Source organism: Aphelocoma coerulescens, chromosome 1A (assembly GCF_041296385.1).
Source record: "Aphelocoma coerulescens isolate FSJ_1873_10779 chromosome 1A, UR_Acoe_1.0, whole genome shotgun sequence".
Classification (NCBI taxonomy): domain Eukaryota; kingdom Metazoa; phylum Chordata; class Aves; order Passeriformes; family Corvidae; genus Aphelocoma; species Aphelocoma coerulescens.
In genome coordinates, this window is record NC_091014.1 from 71,886,061 (window position 1) to 71,908,390 (window position 22,330).

Here is a 22,330-nt window from a genome sequence, read left to right on the forward strand (position 1 = left end):
AACACTGTGAATGGAGAAGCTGTTGAAAGAACGCAAGCAAACAAGTAGGATAACAGGAGGAACACACACCTCTCAAGCATTTATCAGCCAATTTGCTTGAATGAGAGGAAAAGCAAGGCAGAGAGAAAGAGTATCACACTTTTGTCTAAGCACATAGATGATAGGTAGTCTTTATAGACTTAAATTCTTGTATATTCCAACAAGCACAAGGATTTTTTCAGCAACAACGGTGCTCAGTTTTAATTTTTTTTTTCCTCAAGTGGAGATTTACTTTCTAAATGCTGCTGAAGTGACAACTGAGTGTATGTAGAGGTCTGAGTACAAGGCAGTTAAGAGGAATCTCCCTCATTTAGCCATAAAATGAAAGTCTTAATGTGCAAGGCATGGACTGCACTTTGCTTTGTGTTTATATTCTGCCTAGCACAGGTGGTCTTAGTGCCTCAACCCAGGAGTTTAAAGGCAGAAAAAAAATCACCAATAAACAACAGATACTAAGGCAGATAAATGAGGAGCTGGAACTATTTGTTAAACAAGCATGACAAAGGCTAATAGAATTAGCATCTATGGGACTTTCCATATGCTACAAAATTATTATGAAGGCCAGGATTAAAATGTGAATGACCAAGAAACTTTCATGAGAATTCAGGAAAGACCCCAATGTATTCAGAGGGAAATAACAGCTCTGCAATTCAGTTACATCTCTCATTAAGCATGTTAAAAACTCCATGAAAAGGGAAATGAAGTTAATTGAATTTAAATCATCTAATAAATATTCTTTTGCATACTCCTTTCCAAGCAAAAAAAAAAAAAAAAAAAGAGAGATGATGTGTATTACCAATGCTAAAAACTTGACCCTAAAAACAGCAAAAGAAAGAATTTACTGTACATGACTACAATCAGCTAAGCATAAACCTTGCATCTTATTCGCAGATGGGATCATTCTTCAAATCAAATATTCAGGTAAACTGAGAAATGGTGACTGAACAAAGCATACACAATACTGTAGATGGAAAAAATTTACCTTTTAACTTGGATTAATATTTTCTGCAGTCTGTGTTGAATCAGGGGGAGGAGGGGGAAGCAGAGGTTAAATGATTTGCTAAGAAGCTGTTTGTTAAAAACAATGCATACAGCTTGCTCAACACTTGTTGTGCCTACCAAAGCAGAATGAGAAGACTACTGATAAAGGGAAGGAATCTTGACCAAAGATCCTGTTTTCAAACCTAAAACTAACTTAAACCAGCCTTTAAGTTTGGACTTGGGTCAGGGACATAAAGAGCATGCACAGGTAAGCAAGGTGAAAAGTTCAGAATGAGGAAGACTCTTTAGGAGGTCTCTTACTTCATCCCGGAGACCCCTGCCCACAACCACCAGATGACATTGCACAAGTGCACAAGTGCAACGCGGATGTAAATTACTTTACTTTTGGGCTCACTGTAATACGAGGTGATGCTAGGCGGGGCTAGGTAATGAATATGTACAGGTGTATTGGGAAATTTAATCAATATAGAGTTTATAATCCGATATATACCAAGCTGAATGCAGCTGTCGGCACACATTACTTTGGAGGAATTATCCCCCATGCGTCCCAGAGCTGGAATAAACATACCTACTTTACTACTTCTTCCAGTAGTGGAGTCTTTTCCATATATCAGTGTAACTGCAGACAATTCTGGGAGTCATACAAGCACACACTTAAGCCTGAGTATCTCTAGAAAACAGCTTAATAAAGATAAAAGAACAGAAGTCATGCAGAATAAAATAGAAAATCGACTCACACTGGAATTATACATGACAGAACTAATTTGGGAAGCATGCTGTAATGCCAAATTTGATCCATGCAGGCAAATTTCACCCATTTGGAACAACATCTGGCTTCTTATCTGAACTTTCCAAACTGCTTCTCAGTCATACAAAACTGGCTTAGATATTTTAGAAGAACAAAGTCTCTCTCAAATTTTCTAATACTTTCTGTTTTCAGGGATGCCAGAATTACCACAAAACTGTATATTTCCTGGCACTGTCAACTGGACTGATTCAGACTTCACTGATAGGTGTCCTGGTTTGAAGGATAGGTATCTGCCAAGGAAGGCAGGAACCTCCATTGGAATGGAAAAGTGACACCCCCCTTCCCTCTGAATTATTATAACTTTGAAATTAAGGGGCTTTCAGGCAAAGATATGGGAAAAGGAATAACAGTTCTTTGCTAGAATAAATATATATATACATACATATTACAAGGCAACAAGCAATACGCAGCAACAACAAACAGAACCACAAACCCAGTGACAGCCCTCTCTCGGCTGCAGGCCTTTACCCCTTTGGTGCAGTTCCTCTCACAGCCAGCAGGGGCGCTGGTGGCTCCCAGCCAGGCAGGGCCTGTGTGATGGTTCCCCCGTGCCTGCAGGGGGCGCAGTGGTGCGAGTTCAGTCACATCTCCCTCATGTGGTAATGGCAGGCAAGCCAGCGGAAGGGACAGAAAAGGGGCTTCCTTTAAAAACCCCCAGGGGCATCTGGGCCCAGTGCCCCTCGTGATGGCAAGATGGGCTCTAGCAGGAGCCTTGGAGCAGCAGCTGGAAGGGCAGAGGCAGGCACACCCAGGGTAGCAAACAAAATGTAGCAGAAACTCCACAGCTGTACCCCGAGCAGTGGGGCGTCCCAGCAGGCAGGGGGTGCTGGGTTAGAATGTAGCAAAAAACCTGGAGCAGTGGCAGAAAAACAGAGCTGGGCAGCCGCAGCCAGGCTCCCGCAAACAGCCTAGAGGCGCTCCCTTGAAGGGGGGAGGGGTCCCAGGTTTTCCCGAGGCACCTGAGTAGATGGTATTTCACAGTGCAATCGGGTGTTCAATAAGGTCCCAGTTCACTGGCTGCTCTTACAAGCAAAGCCCCACCCACAGTAGAAGCAGTAAAAGACAGAGCTCTGCGGTGGTAGCAAATTCTTCCCACAGCAACCATAGACTGGCCATCTCCCCTCCAATCCAAGAGCAAGAGAGCAAGGAGCTGAGCCCAGCCCCTCACCCCCCAGCCAAAATCTCGTGGTATCTCTGCCCTTCCAAGAGAAAGCTCCCAGCTAACCAGCTGCAGCCAGCTGCACCCTTCCCCTACCTTGGCCACTTCTTTTCCTCTCTCTTCAGTACCAGCCATTATCATCTCTTAGGCAACAGATGGGACAAAATTCCCTGAGAGAAAGAAAAAAGAAGGAAAAATCCTAGCCTCCAACAACAGGATACACTACGGGATAATTTATACCAGGAACTTTATTTAGGAGTAGTGGTTTTCTTGTGCCAGTCCAAACAAATCATCTGTTACATCTGATAGCCCACTGACAGCAGCCTTTACCTAGTGCTCCATAGCAAATACGAAAATAAATTTAAAAAAAAAAAAATTTAAAAAAAAAAAAAAAAAAAAAAAAAAAAAACACCACAAAACCCAGCAAAATAAACAAGCAAAACCATGCCAACAAAGTCATGTTAACCATCACTGCAGCAGTCAGGAGTGCAACGAGACTCTAAATGCGTTCACAGTTGTTAAATGTTATATTGTTAATTGGTTATGTTGGGGCTGGATTTTGTGACCAGTTAATTATAAGAGTTAATTAATGTCGGCACTCAAAGTGTACGGGTGTAATGCTCCCATGTAACCACTAGATGGCAATAGCCTATGAAGTGTCTTACATCACCCTAACATCCTGGGACATGATTGGTGGACTCAAAGAACCAATGGGAAGGAGAAGGGGGGAAATGATTGGACAAGAACGCTTCCCAAAATGAGCCAATGAGAAGACTCTAAAAGGACCAATAGGAAAGCGGATTGAAAAATGAACCAATCATGGTTAACCAGAGACTATAAGAAATCTTGTGGGGTTTCACCCCCACGTCCTCCTACCATTAACTTAGCATAGGGGGAGCACTCAGCCTCTTTAGAGTGCTGATCTTTTCCGCTTTGTCACTGGGGTCTTGGGCCTATCCTGGGTCTCCGCTTGCAGCTGATGTTTGTGTTTCAATAAATCAGTTAAACCTGTTCAGATGACTGACTGTTAATTTCAACTTGGTGCCAAAACCCAGGAAGCCACACCCAGAGGCAGTCCCAAAGAAGGATGAGGACAGGGAGATGGCCCCCAGCTGATTTAAACTGCCCGGCTTTGGACTTCTCTGAGACCATGGAAGGTTCGCTGGCTAATACCCAGGAGACAGCTGGAAGCCCAGCAAACCAAAACCGGGCAGGGGGGTATATCCCCGTTGACAGACAAACTTCCGAGAGAGAGCGGGGCTCGCGGTAGGTGGTGAGTATCATGAGTAGGGTATGGTAAAGAGAGTGTGAGCGAGACTGTGATGTGAATGAGATGCGGGCTGTACAGTACAGACCCCCGAAGTGAGTGCAGACCCCTGAGTACCACGGTTCCGGTTCTCTGCAAGGAGCCTGGCCAGAAAAGGGGGAAGCAAGTGCAAGCGAGTGTGGCACTCCGAAGGGGGGGCGCGAGTGAGTGGATACTCCAAAAGTACCTGTGGAGCGGGAGACCCAGGTGGGAGCTCCTAGGGCTGTCTTACCTAAGGCCACACAACATTGGGTATAAGAGAAAGGTTCACGAAGGATGTCTGGACTTCAGGCGGCTCTCCTGAGAGCTGTTTATTGCATAGGCGAAGTTACAGCATTTCAGGGAGTGGGTATCCAGAGCCAGCCTACAGCTGTCAGCTACAGCTTGCAGGCATACCTGAAGCTTCTTTCTGTTCAAGTTACAAAGCATTATATGCCTTTCTTTGCAGAGTACATAACAACCAATAAGCACCATACACAATATCTTTACATTTGCCTATAGCCTATCATAGCTACTACCATTACCATATTATAGTCATTATTATCCAATCACAAGAGTAAGTATGTTCCAATTTAAGCTTACAATGGAAAAGTCTCAGACCTCTCTTCTTCTTGCTACATCGACATTTCTTGTTTACCTGCGATAGCTCTTTTTGGTAAAAACGTGTTTTCTATTTACTTACGCTCTTCTTGAGAGTTATTTACTTGGTGAAAAACATGTCTTTGTTTGTAGTCACATACCTTTGTCCTAATCATAAAAATCTCCTTCCAACTCATCTCCAGCCTTTGCCTTCTCAGTTATTCAGTGCTCAATGTTTCAGCAAAACGTCTTTTACTCTATATCAAAACTTGCTTTCATTTCTATCTCATCCTCAGTTTCTACATTCAGAGATCTTTCTGCCAAGCCTACATATCTGTGAAACTTTCTTACCAAACTTTCATCCTTTCCAACAATTGGGGGTCCGTGATCACCACCTATCCTCCTACTGGAGGCCTGTGCACGGGGCAAAGGAGGAGAGGTTGAAGTGTGGTCACAGGGTGTAGACACCTGGAAGGTTAGAGGGTTCCTCAATGAGGGTCTGGGCAGCTGACTGACCCAAGTCATGGAAAGACAGCTGAGGAATTAGGACCCTCAGGGCAGAGGTATAAAAACTTTCAACGGGAGGCCCACTTGAAGTGTGGCCACTGGTTGGGAGTGCTCCTCACTAGGCAGGGTGGGGAAAACAAGATAGGGCCAGACCGAGGGAGACTTAGGACCTCAGTTACTGGCTCTGTGTGCAAGAGCCAAAGGGAAGGCTGACTGAGGGAAAGATTGCCTCACAGCGCGGTGACGAGGGCCAGAGGGTGTCCCCAGGACTCCAGGTTAGGAGTTCCTGGGGTGTGCCACTCGGGCATGGGGCCACCAGCTGAGAGAAGACCCCTCACTCGTTAGGAGTGGGAGGGAAATTAGAACCCTGCCAGCTAGAAACTACATTCTTTTTCTTTTATAAAGTGATATTAAGTTCTTGGTTGGTGTAATTAGTTTGTGTTCGGGGTGGAGTGCGTTCCAGCGTGAGGCCAGAGCAAGCCAAAAGTCCTTGGACCACTCGCCAAGAGAGGCGGTTGAGCAAGAGTTCAGAAGACTGCCGACATTTTGATTCAATTATGTTCAGGCAGCCATTTTATTTCTGAGATTAGAGCACCATTTTGTGTTGAACACATTTCCTTTGGCCTTCCTTTGGTTAGCTAGGTGTCATTTTGTGGTGATTTGGTTCTGCTGATGTCAATCACTTTGGGTGAGGGGTGGTCCTCACCCAGAGTGAGTGTTGATGTAAGGGAGAGGTCGTTATAGGAGTGATCAGATTTGGGTTGGTGGCTGAAGCCATTTTGTCAATAAGTTTGAGTCCTGTTCTGACAGGGCATCATCTTTTCTGTATCTGTGTGGGTAGTTTATTAAATCTTGAGTGGACATCTATACTGGGGCGCCAGTTTGCGTATTGATTGTGTTTCAGGCGCACTGTGTGATAATTTCCTTCTAAGTGACATCTGGGAAGAGGCCTTGTGTGAGAAATAACTAAAGTGAGTAATTCATTACCTATGTTGTAGGTAAGTATTTCTTTTCTGTTTATAATTTTGGTTATTTCTCTTGATTATTGTATTTGCCGGAGGCTGTCATTTCATTTTCCGTCAATCCATTCTCAGTTTCATTCTTTATTATTGATTAGCAATTGATTTTGTTTTCCCACAGCCTTATTAGTTTTCCCATGGCACCATACAACAGTTACTTGCTTCCAATTTTTATTTCTGTTTCGTCCACCCTCTCTTTTTGTATTGTAAGTTTGTATAAATATCACCCCGGGAGTTAAAAGTTACAAGTTATAGTTAAAGTGGTTGTTACTGTTGTGGATGTGGGACAATGTGCAGGCAAGGCCCCACATAAGGGCAAGCAGGGCGAATCAAGAGGAAAGGATATTCCACCTAACAGTCCTTTGGGAGGAATGTTGGAAAATGGGGAGAAAGAGGGAAAAACAAAAGAATTGGATAAAGTAAAAATGGTACAATTCTGTGTGGAGGAATGGCCTAGAGAGGTGATTCAGGAGGGACCTGTGCATTGCCCATGGTAGGGTTCTAAAGTGGCTGTGTAAAGCTTTAAATAAGTATGTTAACACCCGTCAAAGTCCCAATGATGAGGAAATCAGATATGCGGCCTGTTGGCTGAATTAAGGGTCTTGGCTTGCATGAAGGGTCTAGGGGTGAAGGGGCAACAGTGTAAAAGTTGTAAATAAAGAGGCTAAAGAAGAGAAGAAAATACCTAGAAGAGAATGGGACCCCCTTGACTATCTCCCACCTTTTCCACTCCCTGCAACTCTCATAATCCCTCCTCCACCTGCACCCCCAGCAGCCCCCTCCGTAGTCTCTTCTCCCCATTCGGAGGCTGCAACATCCCCTTCTTCCTCTTCCCTACTGGCAACTCCCACTTCTCCTGAACTCTTGTCATCATCCATAACCACTGTCCCTCCTAAACTCCCACCCACACCTGAAGATAAAGTTCTAGAAGGAAGTACCTGTCCTAGCGCCCTGAAGGAGGCCAGTAGACCGGCCTGTAATTGTAAGAAATTGGATAATTCACAGGGAAACTCGACTGAGGTAGAAGGGCATCAATATAATATGAGACTTAAGGCAGCAAAATTTGAGGCGAGTGAAAAGAAGGAAGAAAGGTTATTCCCCTTGAGAGAAGTCCCTATGGGAGAGATGGGGGGGGGAGTTGGCTTCGTCAATGCACCATTGACCGCCTCCGAAGTTAGAATTTTTAAAAAGGAAATTAAAAGATTGCTGGAGGATCCGGTTGGTATTAACCACCAGGTAGACTAGTTTTTGGGGCCAAACATTTATACATGGGAAGAGTTGAACTCAATTATGGGTATTCTGTGTGCCCCCTAGGAGATACAATTAATAAGGACAGCTGGTAGGCAGATTTGGGAGAGGGAGAATCAGCCAGGATCCCCAGGTGAGGAAAAAATGCTGCTAAACACACCTAATTGGGACCTGAATAATGAGATTGGATGAAGAAATATGAAGGATTTTAGGGCCTTGATAGTTAAATGAATACAAGAGGCGGTTCTGAGGACCAGTAATGCTAAGCTGGCATTTGACTGTCAACAGGAAAAAGAGGAAACACCTAGCGTTTGGCTAGCTAGACTAAAGCATAATTTTCAATTATATTCAAGTGTGGACCCTGAAAGTCCTGAGGGTCAAGTAACCCTAGAGGTACAATTTGTAACCAGATTGTGGCAAGATATACGGAGGAAGTTAGAATAGGTAGAGGATTGGCAGGAAAAAAAGGTTGAATGAGTTGTTAAGGGAGGCTCAGAAAGTATATTTAAGGCAGGAGGAGGAGAAAGCAAAATCAAAGGCGAAGATCATGGTAGCAGTGGCTAAAGAAAGCAGAGAGGAAGGAAGAAAAAATTTGAAAGGAAAGGAAGGTAGAGAGGAGTTGAAATCATGGGAAGTGCAGAGAGGCCCATATGGAGGGGAAGATTATTATTGTTATTACTGTGGCAAAAAGGGACATATCAAAAGGCAATGTGAAAAATGGAAGAGGAATCAAAAGGTTTTTAAAGAATCACAAGGAGAAACAATTGAAGATTAGGGGTGTCAGGGGCTCTACCCCCTCAGGAAATCCTTTGAACATCCTGTAGAGCCCTTGATAAAATTAGAAGTTTGAATTTTTAGTGGATACCAGGGCAGCTAGAACTTGTGTTTTAAAAGTACCAATAGGTTGTAAATTAAGTGAAAAAACTTGTAAAGTAAAAGGGGCGAAGGCAGAACTTTTTGAAGTAAAGATAATAGAAGAGGTGGTCATAAAAGGGAATTCAAGAGAAGGCTACTGCAATTTATTCTATATGCCAAGGTTAGGTTGCAATTTGTTGGGGAGGGACCTCCAGGTCCAACTGGGAGTGGGGGTGATACTCCATGAAGGAAGAATGGTGGCTGAAGTAATGTTAATGAGAGAAGAAAACAAAAGTGAGATAGAAGGAGGTGTATGGGCAGAAGAGGGAAATAGGGGTTTGTTAGACATACGGCCAATAAAGGTGGAAATGGAGACAGGGATTCCACCGATTAGAGTAAAGCAATATCCCATATTAGCTGAAAGGAGGAGGGGACTAACACCAATAATAAGAAACTTAATACAGGAAGGGATACTGGAACCCTGCATGTCACCCTATAACACTCCAGTAATACCTATGAAAAAGCCAAATGGAACTACCGTTTAGTACAAGACCTGAAAGAAATAAATAAACACACCTTATCCAGGTATCCAGTGGTGGCAAACCCCTACAGTCTATTAAGTAAATTACCATCTGATCATAACTGGTTCTCAGTAATTGATTTTAAAGACGCTTTTTGGGCCTGTCCATTGGCAGAGGACAGCCAAAATTGGTTTGTCTTCGAATGGGAAGATTCGGATTCAGGGAGAAAACAACAGCTTTGGTGGACCCGTCTGCCGCGAGGGTTCACTGAATCCCTGAATCTATTTGGACAGGCCATAGAAAAGCTATTACAACAATTTCAACCATCAGACAATGTGCAGATCCTACAGTATGTAGATGATTTGTTAATATCTGGAGAGAGGGAAGAACCAGTTAGGAGAATGACTATTGGATTGTTGAACTTTTTGGAGAGTGTCGAAGGAAAAATTACAATTTGTAGAGAAAGAGGTCACCTATCTAGGACACATAATTGGGAGTGAATATAAAAGACTAAGCCCAGACCGCATTCAGGGAATAATATCCTCGCCAGCACCAAAACCAAAAAGGGATATAAGAAAATTATTGGGATTAACTGGATATTGTAAATTGTGGATACGGGAATACACTAAATTGGTTAAATTCTTAAACAATAAGTTAGGGGAATCAGAGCCTTTTAATCGGAGTGATGAAGATAAAAACAGCTCACAAATCTGAAAGAGGAATTAATTAGAGCCCCGGTTTTAAGTTTACCAAATTTGGAGAAACTTTTTGGTATGTTCACCGATGTTGGAGAGGGAGTGGCTTGCAGGGTTCTCACCCAGGACTGGGGTGGGATCAGGAAGCCCATAGCACACCTATCAAAACTACTAGACCCGGTGGTCAGAGGCTGGCCAACTTGTCTGCAGCCTATAGCAGCCACAGTGGCACTAATAGAAGAAGGCTTTAAGTTGATTTTTGGGGCGAAAATAAGAGTACACACCCCGCATGACATGAAAACAATATTAAGCCAAAAAGCCGGCCAGTGGCTCTCTGACAGCCGAATATTAAAATATGAACTGGTCTTGATGGGAACTGAGAACCTTGAACTAAATACTGCAAAGACCCAGAACTCTGCCCAATTTTTATATGGTGAACCGGCAGGAGATCTAGAGCATCATTGTCTAGAAATAATTGATTTACAGACAAAGGTGAGAGAAGACCTCCAGGAGCAACCTTTGCCTGATGGAGAGAGAATTTTTGTGGATGGCTCCTCCAGGGTAACAGCTGGAAAACAAGCTTCAGGCTACGCTGTAGTGGATGGCAAACATATGCAGGTCCTGGAAAAGGAAAATTACCCGCAAAATGGTCTGCCCAGTGCTGCGAGGGCTACGCATTGAAAAGAGGACTTGAGTTACTAGAAGGAAAAAAGGGGACCATGTATACAGATTCAAGGTAGGCATATGGCATAGTATATACATTTGGAAAGATTTGGAGTGAAAGAGGCTACCTAAATTCAAAGGGAAAAACCTGAGCGCAGGAGAAGTTGGTAAGAGAAGTTCTGGAGGCATTGATGAGACCAGAAGGTATCGCAGTAGTGCATATAAAAGGACATCAAAAAGGGATCTTAGTTGAAATAGATGGTAATAATCTGGCCGATAGACAAGCAAAGCAGGCAGCTTTGGAAAAGGACAAGACAAGGATGAGAAACAGGAAGATATCCCGATCTTCAATGAAAAAGAACAGGAGGAACTCAAAAAATGGTGGGGGAAAGAAAATGAAAAAGGCCAATGGATACTACCGGATGGGAAACAGGTCTTAAATAAGATACTGACAAAACGGATTCTGGAAAACCTCCATCAGTCTACACATTGGGGGATGCAGGCTATATGCATAGCTACAGGTGTGTGGGGGCCTTCGAAATTGCCCGGGCCATAACTAAAAACTGTATGATCTGCCAGAAAATAAATAAAAAGGGAATGAGGAAAACTACACAAGGGGGGAGAGAATTGGTGAGAAGACCATTTCAAAACTTTCAATTTTACAGAGCTTCCCCCAGTAAAAAGATTTAAATATTTGTTGGTCATCATAGACCCTTTGACCCAGTGGGTGGAGGCATTTCCAACTGTAAGTGCTACAGGCAACATAGTCAGTAAAACACTGTTGGAGCAGATCATACCCAGTATGGCATTGTCAACACCATAGATTCAGATCGAGGCTCCCACTTCACAGCAAAAGTACTACAACAGACAATGACAGTACTGGATATAAGGTGGAGGTTCCACACGCCATGGCGATCACAAAGTTCGGGTAAGGTCGAACAAATGAACCAAACCCTGAAATCAGTACTCTCCAAATTAGTGCTTGAAACCAAGTTGAACTGGATAAAATGTCTCCCTTTAGCCTTGCTAAGAATCAGAACAAAACCAAGATCAGATATGGGAGTGTCACCCTACGAGACTATGTTTGGCCTACCATTTTTAACCACCATGAACCAATCAGGATCCTATGAAGAAGGGGAGCAAGGTATCAGAACTTATATGCAAACCATAGCCAAAACCTTGGAAGACCTCAGAAAGAAGGGGTACCTCCCTCAGAGCACACCCACAGACTTTAAAATCCATCCTTTCCAACCAAGAGACTGGGTGTTGATCAGGGTATAGAAGGAAACCCCATTAACCTCAAAATGGGAGGGCCCCTTCCAGGTCCTCCTCACCACCGAGACTGCAGTAAGAACTCAGGAAAAAGGGTGGACCCATTTCACCAGAGTCAAAGGACCTGTACCGGAGCCAACAGAATGGACAGTAGTAGACCGAGCTGACACAAAAATAACCCTCAGAAAGAGACCTCATCATCACAATTAATCTACCTCACAGTGGCCCAGGCTCAATTTAAGATAAAGTTTGACATCTATGAGTTATTGTTTAAATGTTATTTTATTTAATTGTTATTAATTAATAATCTTAACCTTTGGTATATTTTCTATCCTATTTTAGATACGTTTAAAAGTCCACACCTTGGGAAAGGTAGAACATTCCTCATCTGTTTAGTAATCTGGCTCCAAAAGAAACATCCAAGGTCAATATGCAAGGGACTAGAAAGATGAATTGCCGTGGCAGACTGGAGGAAGGGGCATCACAGGGGGAAAGACCGGGCCAGGTTCTACTCTTACCATGTGTAATACTTATGCAGCTATAAGAGCTGGGAGAGTATATGGTACAGGACCCCTGTGGATACTGTGGTGGATACTGTGAATATTCTGTATCCAGAGGAACCAGGCTGGCCCCTGCAATAGGTACTATTACCCCGTTATGTGGGAGACTCTAGAATTCACGCTAATCTGAATAGTAAGTGTATCAACCCAGTAAAGTTCAAACTTGCACTGAAGATGGGAAAACTTACTGGCTAGTACAAAATATAGGAAATTTTAAGCAAAAATTAGAAGAGGAATGCCCTATTAAGGCAGCATGGATACGCGCCGAGCAAGATCCCGGTGACAAAGTTATAAAAGGAAAGATCTCAGAACTAGGCATAATCAAAGAAAAGGAGATAACTGGGTTGGTAAGAGTTGGGATGGAGAACAAGAATGTATCACCCAAAATACCAACCCATTCTTAGGTATCCCTGGAATCTCTAAGTTGTGGCGACAAATTGGATAGAGGGGACCAAATTTTTGGGAGGGTCCCGAGGGTTTATTTTGGTTATGAGGGGAAACAGCTTATGTTACTCTACCTGGGGAATGGGCTGGGAGTTGTATACCCTGGGGATTATTTGCCCCTCTTTCTTTTTACTTCCCCAGAACTTGGGTCAAGAACTAGGGGTGCCCCTATATGATGAACTGGTATGAAAAAAAATGAAATTTGATTGGGGGAACCCAGAAATGGCAGGATGATGAGTGGCCCCCTGAGAGGATCATCGAGACTTATGGCCCTGCCACCTGGGCCCAGGACATCTCATGGGGGGACAGAACTCAAATTTATATGTTAAACAGAGTTATTAGATTACAAGCTGTCCTGGAGATAATAACAAATCAGACAGCCCTCGCCTTGAACTTGATTTCTTCTCAACAGAGGCACTTGAGCGCAGCAATTTATCAAAACAGACTGGCCCTTGATTATCTTCTCGCAGAGGAGGGAGGTGTTTGCAGGAAGTTCAACTCATCACAATATTGTGTGGGAATTGATGATCATGGCAAGGCCATAAAAAACATCACTAACAACACTAGAAAATTAGCCCATGTACCTGCCCAGAGGTGGACCCCACATTTTAAGGCCAATTGGTGGGACAATTTATTTGGAGGGAATTGGTGGAATAAGATTTTATTTTTTGGTTTGTGTGCATTAACAGGCATCATTTTTCTCCCCTGTGTTTTACCTTGTTTAATTCAATTGATTACGAGAATTGTGCAAAGTTCCCTGGAAAAATTAACAGAAGAAAAGATAATGATGCTGAAAACTGACAAACAGAAGTAGACTCCTGATACAGACAAGGAAACATACAAAAAGTACCAAAGGTTAAGAAAGTTGTACAGGATTATGAAGAGTACGATGGTTGATGATGGTTAAAACAACCCAATCAAAGGATTAGAGGGGGGAATAGTAATAAACGCATTCGCAGTTGTTAAATGTTATATTGTTAATTGGTTATGTTGGGGCTGGATTTTCTAACCAGTTAATTATAAGAGTTAATTAATGTCAGCATTCAAGGTGTACGGGTGTAATGCTCCCATGTAACCACTAGATGGCAATAGCCTATGAAGTGTCTTACATCACCCTAACATCCTGGGACATGATTGGTGGACTCAACCAACGGGAAGGAGAATGAAGGAAATGATTAGACAAGAAGCCTTCCCAAAATGAGCCAATGAGAAGACTCTAAAAGGACCGATGGGAAAGCGGATTGAAAAATGAACCAATCATGGTGAACCAGAGACTGTAAGAACTCTTGTGGGCTTTCACCCCACATCCTCCTTCCATTACCTTTGCATACAGGGAGCACCCAGCCCCCGAGAGTGCTGATCCTTTCTGCTTTGTCATTGGGGTCCTGGGTCTATCCTGGGTCCCCACTTCCAGTTGTTGTTTGTGTTTTGTTTAACAAATCAGTTAAACCTGTTCAGGTGACTGACCGTTCATTTCAACTCTGCATTGAAGTTCTTACGGCCCTTGTTTTAAAAACTAACTGGTATTATAAACCCAAGTCATACCTATGCAGACAACAATGGGTATTCCTTTTAAAGGGAAATTTGGAAGCAAAATTTATTTACAGTGTTGGAATCACTGATAATCGCCAAATCCAATCAGTTTTCTGATATTTCTCTAGATCGGGATACAGTAGTTAAACAAAGGATAAGAAGTGGCCCTCCGCTCTTCCTGAAGAAAGCCTTAACAGTATTTTACAGAAGGAAAAGTTAATATAGTGATGACAGGAAAACCAGCAGTACTGGCTTTCAGAGGGGCTGGATGAGCACATCCAAGCTGGGTTAACACACTTTCTGGAAGTTGCTTAACTTCTCTCACCTTTCTGATTTCCTTTGCAACCAAAACAATGACATTTCAGAGTTTCTTTTCTTCTAAATCTTCACTACAAATGGATGATGCAGGAAGTGACTTACACCAGGTCACCGGGTGAGGAACTTTTGTGACTCAAGTTGCACTTAATTAAAAGAAGCACATTCTTAAACCAGCGTTGTAAATGCTTGTCTGTATATTTCCTGCATGCCCTCCAATAAACCATTCATGCTGAAGACAGACAAATTGTCTCCAATTTTTAAAGCAGGCACTATGAATCAGAATAAACATACTCCTCCCTATCTAGCAACAACATACTATCTTGAAGCCCCTATAACTCCACCTGTTCTGCAGGAAAAGCATGTCTAATTTATATAAACTCTAGTTCATTGTGAGATACAAAAAATTTAGTGTAGGAAAGATTGCCTGTTACAATATCAAACCACTCAGGAGACATAAGTTATCATACATTGTACTTCTCAGTGGTCTGATCAAGCTTTTCATTAACCAATCCACCTTGTATCTGAAGAGAGAAACAGAACAGTATCACTACTACACTACAGTATGATACTACAGTATCATAAAACCCAGAGCTGCACAACCCTCTGAAATGGCTCTTCACATTTTTGCAAGAATAGAGTTGTGCCTATTACTGGGCTCAGCAAAGGAAGAGGCAACTACTGGCAAGACTATCTGTTACAGCGGGGATTACTGTAACACGCATATATCAAACCAGGAGTCCCGTGGAAAAGAAATATATATGGATGGATTCTTGGTAGATGTTTCAGAGATGTTTATTTCCCCAGCCACATGGCCGGAGCTCTGCCGAGGAACCCTCACCATCCCGGGCCCAAGGGTCCTTGCCCGCACAGGGAAACACAAACCAACCAATGAGGAACGAGGCTGACCAGGGGCAGGGAAACCCCGTGTCTGTCCCCTCAGGGCCCCTCTCCCAGGGCTACACGGCAGAGGGGAGGAGACCCCAACATTTCACCCGTTTATTTTTAACAAAAGAGATGTAAAACTTAACATTGAAAACAAGAAGGACAGTTTCAAAACAAAACAAGCCATCCTCCTGAGTCTTTGAATGTCCAAACAGATTCTGTGGAACATCTTAAGGCTGACAGAAGGGAGACAGAACTCTCTGAGCATGTTTTGTGAGGAAACTGAGGCAGGAGAGGGTTTAATTTCTTCCCTCCCTCTTTTCATCCCCACTCAGCATTGGAAAGGGATTTTGGGGGAAACAATTGGCAAAGGTATGGTTTTGTGAGGGAAACCATGGATGAAAAAACAGATTGGGAATACACTGGGGGTAATAGGACATAGGGTAAAAGGGAAAGGTGGGATTAGGAAAGGGAGACTGTAGGGGGGGGCTTATAATGGAGATATTGTCTAACATGACTACTATTTTTTGCATATATACTGCCTTATATATAACACCATCAGGCCCAGTGACCTGCGATGCTTGTAACCCTTTTCTACCTTGTATAATTTTGAATTCCACCACCTCTCCATCTCCCAAGCTTGGGATGCATTTTTCAGGGTTATTCTTTTTAATAGCAGTTCTATGCACGAATATGTCTTCCTGGTTGTCACATCTCATTATAAAACCATAATTTTGTTTAACATTATACCATTTTACTATTCCTAAAATCTTAGCTACAATGGTATTTTCCTTTTTTCAAATGGCTGCTGTTTTCTGTCTCGCTGAGTCTTTGCTCTCTCTTTCGGTCGCTCCCATGTTGGAATTGTCAGGGCTGCTCCTGCCTGCGCGCTCTTCCCGGGGTTGCATTCATGGCCACGCGGGCCGGGCCGGGCCGCGCCACTCAGTTCTCCATGCGTCGCCTCCTCTGGTCGCAGCTTCACTGCTGATGCCAGATGCTGCAGCCACGTCTCAGCCGGTCTCCCAAGCGATGACTCCCCTGGACCCTGCTCCAGCACACGTTTCGGCTGGGCGTGGCTCCGCTTCACCGCAACCGCCGCCAGCTGCCGCCCGCGCGCCGCCCCTCTCGGTCGGGCATTCACGGGGCTTGCTCCACCACATGCTGCGCGGGGCCAGGCGGGCACCGCCGGGTTGGGCCGCTCCCGCCACACCTGGCTCTGCCGCTGACACTGCAGCTTGCGTAGCTCTGCCCGTGCACGGAAACTGCCTCGCTGCTGCTTGCAGAGCGCTTGGTGCACGTGGCCGAACCCACACAGTCTCTGAGCCAGGCTTCCCTTCACCAGGACACAGCTGACATTGCTCAACAGTCTCGGTAATTAAATAATATTCACGAAAATATTCTTCCATTGGCATATTTTTTGACTCAAAATGTAATTGTGTCCAAATGGTGTTCCAAAAGTCTTTGGTAAGAATTAAGTCCCAAGAAACAGAGAAAAAGTTCTTAAACAACCATGCCAGGAAGTGCTTCAGTTCTTTTTGAGCTTGAATCAAGCTAAAATTTACAAATTGTTGTTCAAGAATCATTTTAAGACAGATGTCGATATGAGGCTCTGAGAGCCAAGAGTCTTCCCACGGTTCCTCCATAGTTTAGATATGGAATAGCAAAACAAAACCAAGAGGAGGAATCCAAAGTTTCTAGGGTTTACTCACACACACATAAGTCGCTTAGGGATCGGGGATCGTTCTGCTCACAATTCTCCACCATTTGTTACAGCGGGGATTACTGTAACACGCATATATCAAACCAGGAGTCCCGTGGAAAAGAAATATATATGGATGGATTCTTGGTAGATGTTTCAGAGATGTTTATTTCCCCAGCCACATGGCCGGAGCTCTGCCGAGGAACCCTCACCATCCCGGGCCCAAGGGTCCTTGCCCGCACAGGGAAACACAAACCAACCAATGAGGAACGAGGCTAACCAGGGGCAGGGAAATCCCGTGTCTGTCCCCTCAGGGCCCCTCTCCCAGGGCTACATGGCGGGGGGGAGGAGACCCCGACAACTATCCATTAGGTTTTTTTGCCAGTAATGGCTGAAACTTAAAACAGGAAAACACCCCAAGCCTGTTGGTTTTCAGCTTTTATTTAAGAGAAAAATTAAGAACACAATTTAACAAAGTCAATGCAAACCCAGTAAGATTTCTAGCCCAGCCTGCTGTGCTCAGCACTGGAGCACCTTTCATCACTTTCCTCCTTCCATATTCCCTCACCGCATGATCAGAACAGCATTCAAGATGCTCTAGTGTTTGTTTTACAGAATAACAGCAGACATGTCAGCTGCCAGCAAATGTTTATGTATTTCCTGGATCAGAGGCTAAATATAGAATGAAACCTATTAATTCATCCTTACAAATCCAAGCTACCACAGAATGACTGCCCTTCCAGCAGACTACAGAGCAGGGCTTAGCATCCGACTCCCAGCAGAGGAGCTGACCTGGCAGACTAGAGAGTTGTGTTTCCAAAATCTCCACCCTAATCCCCAGACACAGCTCAGACAGGGAAGATGTGACTCCAAGTCACCAGCCCTGCAGAACATTTTTGCCAGCTCTATGTCAGCATTACACAACACCAAACAAAAATGCTACTGCCACTTTTCATGGAAGATTATTTAGCTTCATTGCAAGCCGCTTTTCTTGATGATCAAGTCACCTTTTGCAGCCCATTATGTCTAATCACACCCTCTTGCAAACGCTAAGGGATTATGTCTCTTGAGTAATCATACCTTAAATCAATGAAGTCTTTGCTTCTCAGATAATCTATATTAAGCATTTTTAATCATTCCTCAGAAATCAGTCCCTTTGCTCTCCTGATCAGCTCTTTCTCTTTCCTCAGAAACTTTCCAAGGGCAAGTACCTTACGTTTATGTCAGAGAGCCAAATGCATCCACACTGCATGTGCAAAGCCTGTTATTCTTCCATTCATAACTGGGATATCACAGACCACTGTGCTGTCTCCTACTACTGCTGCAGTGCAGCAGCCACAGCCAAGCATGGGCCCTTGATTTGTTCCTGCCCTGTGACTGCAGGTGCACTTTCACACCCAATACACACATTAACCTATCACTCATTTTCTTCTCCCTTTCCAACCCTCAGTCTCCTCAGATTGTTCTGCATCATTGGTCTGTCTGCACAGGTACAGTTTATTGCCAATAACTGCAGGCACCCAAGTTTGACACATGAAAACGTAAAACCCACCAGTCTCTTCTGATGCATTTCACGGTGCCTTTCATGTTCCTTCCCCAGTTGCCATCATCCTGGCTTCTACATCACACTGCTCCTGAGCAGAAACATGTTTTACTCTTGTACAGGAAATGCATTACCACATTCCCTGAAAGAACTACTACTTTGCCTGCTCCAACAAGCAACATAAAGGTACATCTGTGGTGATAACCCAGTATCTTTGGGATCACAACTGTGCCCCAGACCACTCATCAGCCCCCCAAGGAGACTGAATTTCAGCCTGAGCAACACAAAGGAGTATATTGTGGCCATCTGATGGACAGAAAGGGATTTGGGCTTTACAGTTTCTGTGAGTTTTCAAGCACTCCTGGGGTAACGTGACAGAAAGTAAACATCTTTCAAGTGAAAATATCTCATAATAAAATTGACATCCCATTTGTTTTCAGAACCAGTCTTCATTTCAGATCCATAATCATTAAAAGAAACCATCTTCAACTCAATTGTCTGAGCAGAGGAATGCCGAGCACCACTGTGTGGCATTTTCAGTTAGCTGTCAGGTTTCATTTAGCATTCTGCAGTAGTCCTACAGCTTGGTTCACCTGGAAATTTTAAATGCAAATGTATTTCCAGGATGGCATAAGAAAACAATACCAGAATTTCACCTCACATGACAGCTCCTTGCTCAGTTCCATTCAACTCCCTTTTCCTCGTTCCCATATACACAGATTTGCTGCTACTGGAAAAAAAAGGCTTAAACAAGAAAATTTTTACCTACTATTTTTTCCTATTGAAAGGCTTTCCCTCACCCTTGTATTTAAACAAACCTAAACCACAGCTTAAATAAAGCTTTAAAATTGCCTACAGCTCCAACCTGAGACACAGAGAAGGCAAGAAACTTCTTTAATAGCAGGGAATAACAGCACTTAATTCAAATCATCCCCATACGTTATTTTCCATCTTCCAAGGGCTAAATATGCACTAGCTAATTGATCTCTTTTAGCCACACCTCAAACTCACCGGTCTTATCCTAAGAAACCAGGGGAAAGCAAACATCTCCAAGAGGATGTGCTGCCTGGACAAGCATTTGTCATCTTTTTTCTCTTCTTTGTGCTCAGTGTCAATGAGTCCTGGGCCACAGACGTAGGCAGATAATCACCAGCTCTCATAATTCAACACTTCCTTCAGAGGCTGTGACAGGGCTATTAGAGAGGCAAAATTTTAAGTGACCTTTTTATGAAGGCATTTATTGAGCAGTGACATTGAACCACTTCAAAGAGTGTTAAATGATCAGAACCAGACCTAATAGTTCTCCCCTAGTGCAAAGATGTTTTTGCTCACTTGTGAGAACAGCCACTTGTGTAAACAGAGGCACAGCCTCAACACAGCTCAGTAGCTTGTGCTAAGCTACAAGGGATCAGAACACATTCTAGAAATTGCAGTGCCTTTATGGTGCAGCAAAACAAGCTCCAATTTTTGCTTTAAAGAACAGCTTTTGATTTGCATTTGGGATTTATTATCATACACACAAAAGTGATACTTTAAAGGAAAACAAAGAAATAGGACAGGTCAGCAAGCATGAATGATCTGAGTCTCCAGCTCTGGACCACTCTACCATGCTGCAGTTAATATCCATATTTAACTCTACTGTTGAAAGAGAAAATACTATTTTTAACTGTTACCTATTATTTTGTTCAGAGATTAAGTGCCACATACAGTTTATTACTGTATTTACAGAGCTTTTCATCAACCCCGATGGTTTCTACATTACAAAAAAACCGAAGTATTTTACTGGCGTGCCTTATCGTTGCTAGATTTTACAGCTGTAATTCCATCTGTTGTAAAAATTAAATGGAAGTGCCTTCAGAATGGAAGTAGTAGGAGTTATGACTGCAACCCAAGGATCAGATTTTTTTAAGTGCTCCAAGTGTGATTTTATTATGCACTGAAGATTGAGAATTTGGCTTACACAGACACATCTCCCTCACTGTCCCCCAAAGCACTCTGGATATAAAAGTTTGAATACTGAAAAGAAATACCTGAACATCTAGCAATTAACTCTGGAGCCTAAAGACAAGCTAGAAGTGTTCAAAATCTGTCTCTGTCTTGGGTGATGAGTAAGTACTTCTGGAAATTCCTCTTACGCTCAGTCTTTTCTGCAATGTCTTTTTTACTGAGTTCCACTGGGACTGTGTCTTAATTCCATATTCCTTCTAGAGATTTCCCCTAATTAGATTATTAATAAGAAACAGAGAAATGAAGCATTCAGTCACTCAATCAACAATGTATATTACAGATATGAAATCCCTGTCAATACATGTTTCATAGTAAGCCACTTCTCAGTAGCCTACCACAGAAAAACTAGATTTACACACTGTATTCACCTGACTCCCAGAATGAAGTTTTAGCTCTGCTTTGGCTATGGGAGAAGTTACAGGCAAAGAACAGTTTTGCCAGGCAGTACCACAGCTCTACATTAAACTATGTACTAGATGACAAGTGGGTCCATTATTCTATAGCTGGCCTATAGCAAACTATTCCTTTAAATAAAGTTGTAAGAAAGGTGCCTAATAATCATGTAATAGTTGTCTTTTCCTAAAAGCTAACAGGTGCAAGAGATGGAAGAAATTACAAGAATTTTTTTTGAATGAAGCATCAAAATTCAGCTTTAGACCTATCTTTTCATTATTCATCAACATGCTAGTAAACACGAAACCTGATTGTTTCCTGCAATTTACTGTGACTTGCTTACAAGTATGCTAGCTGGAAATTATAAGCATTACGAAATATAAACAATTTCCTTTAACCTTTTTTTAAGGCTGCTCTCTCTTGTTGCTTCTGCAGTATCAAAACACAGGCACACATCCAGCCTAATGCATTCCTGAAGAACATGAAGACACCCGACCTTTACCAATGATCACTTACGAGCTGCCAAAACTAACAGCAACCGCACACACACACACACACACACACACAGAGAAAGGGACAAGCTCATCTCCTGCAGGAGCCATCGGAGACTGTGTACTTGAGGGTGGAAACATGCAAAATCATTCTGCAAAAAGTGTTCTACCCATGCATGGAGGTCTTACTTGTGTGAATAAAGCTTACAGCAGTCAGCCTACAGGAATCACATTTACAGCCAACTCCAGTTACCTGAGATCCCTATTCCAGACTGGAAGAGAAGGAGAGCAGTGTCTGCAAAAACACTGAATATTCACGCAGGGAGTAAAATCTGCGAGCCCGAGCTCCAGCAGTCCCAGGGACCATCCGAACGACTACCAGGGCTATGTCTCACCGCAGCTCACAGCCATAAACAAAGCCAGGAGCCTCCCGAGCCTACTGCTCTCTATAAGAGCCCCCGACCTTCCGCCGCCGCCCGGCCCGGGGGGTGCTCGGAGCCCCTCCCCGAGCCCCCGGCACCGCACCCCACGCCCGCCGCAGTAGGGGCCGGGCACAGACCTACTCTCCCTTCGCCCAGCTCTCTGGGGAGAGCCCCGGGCTGATAAGACTCGGCGGCGGCATCACCCGGTTACCCCGGACCGCACGACCCCACTCACCGTCAGCCTCGGACGGTGCCCCCGAGAGAAGAGCCAGAGTCGAGGCCAAGCCCAAGAGGGTCAGGGGTGCTGAGCTGCCGCAGCCACTCCCCGAGCTCCGCCTGGGGCAGCGGCTGGCGCACAATGCGCG

General features: G+C 43.7%; 1 protein-coding gene across 1 annotated transcript in view; it reads right to left on the reverse strand.

The window, feature by feature from the left end:
- Positions 1-22,307, reverse strand: part of PRR5 (proline rich 5) — a 102,738-nt gene extending 80,431 nt beyond the window's left edge. Inside the window, exon 1 of the mRNA XM_069003487.1 lies at positions 22,201-22,307. The gene's annotated coding sequence lies outside the window, so the exon portion shown is untranslated. The remainder of the gene's footprint in view (positions 1-22,200) is intronic.
- Between the last annotated feature and the right edge of the window lie 23 nt (positions 22,308-22,330).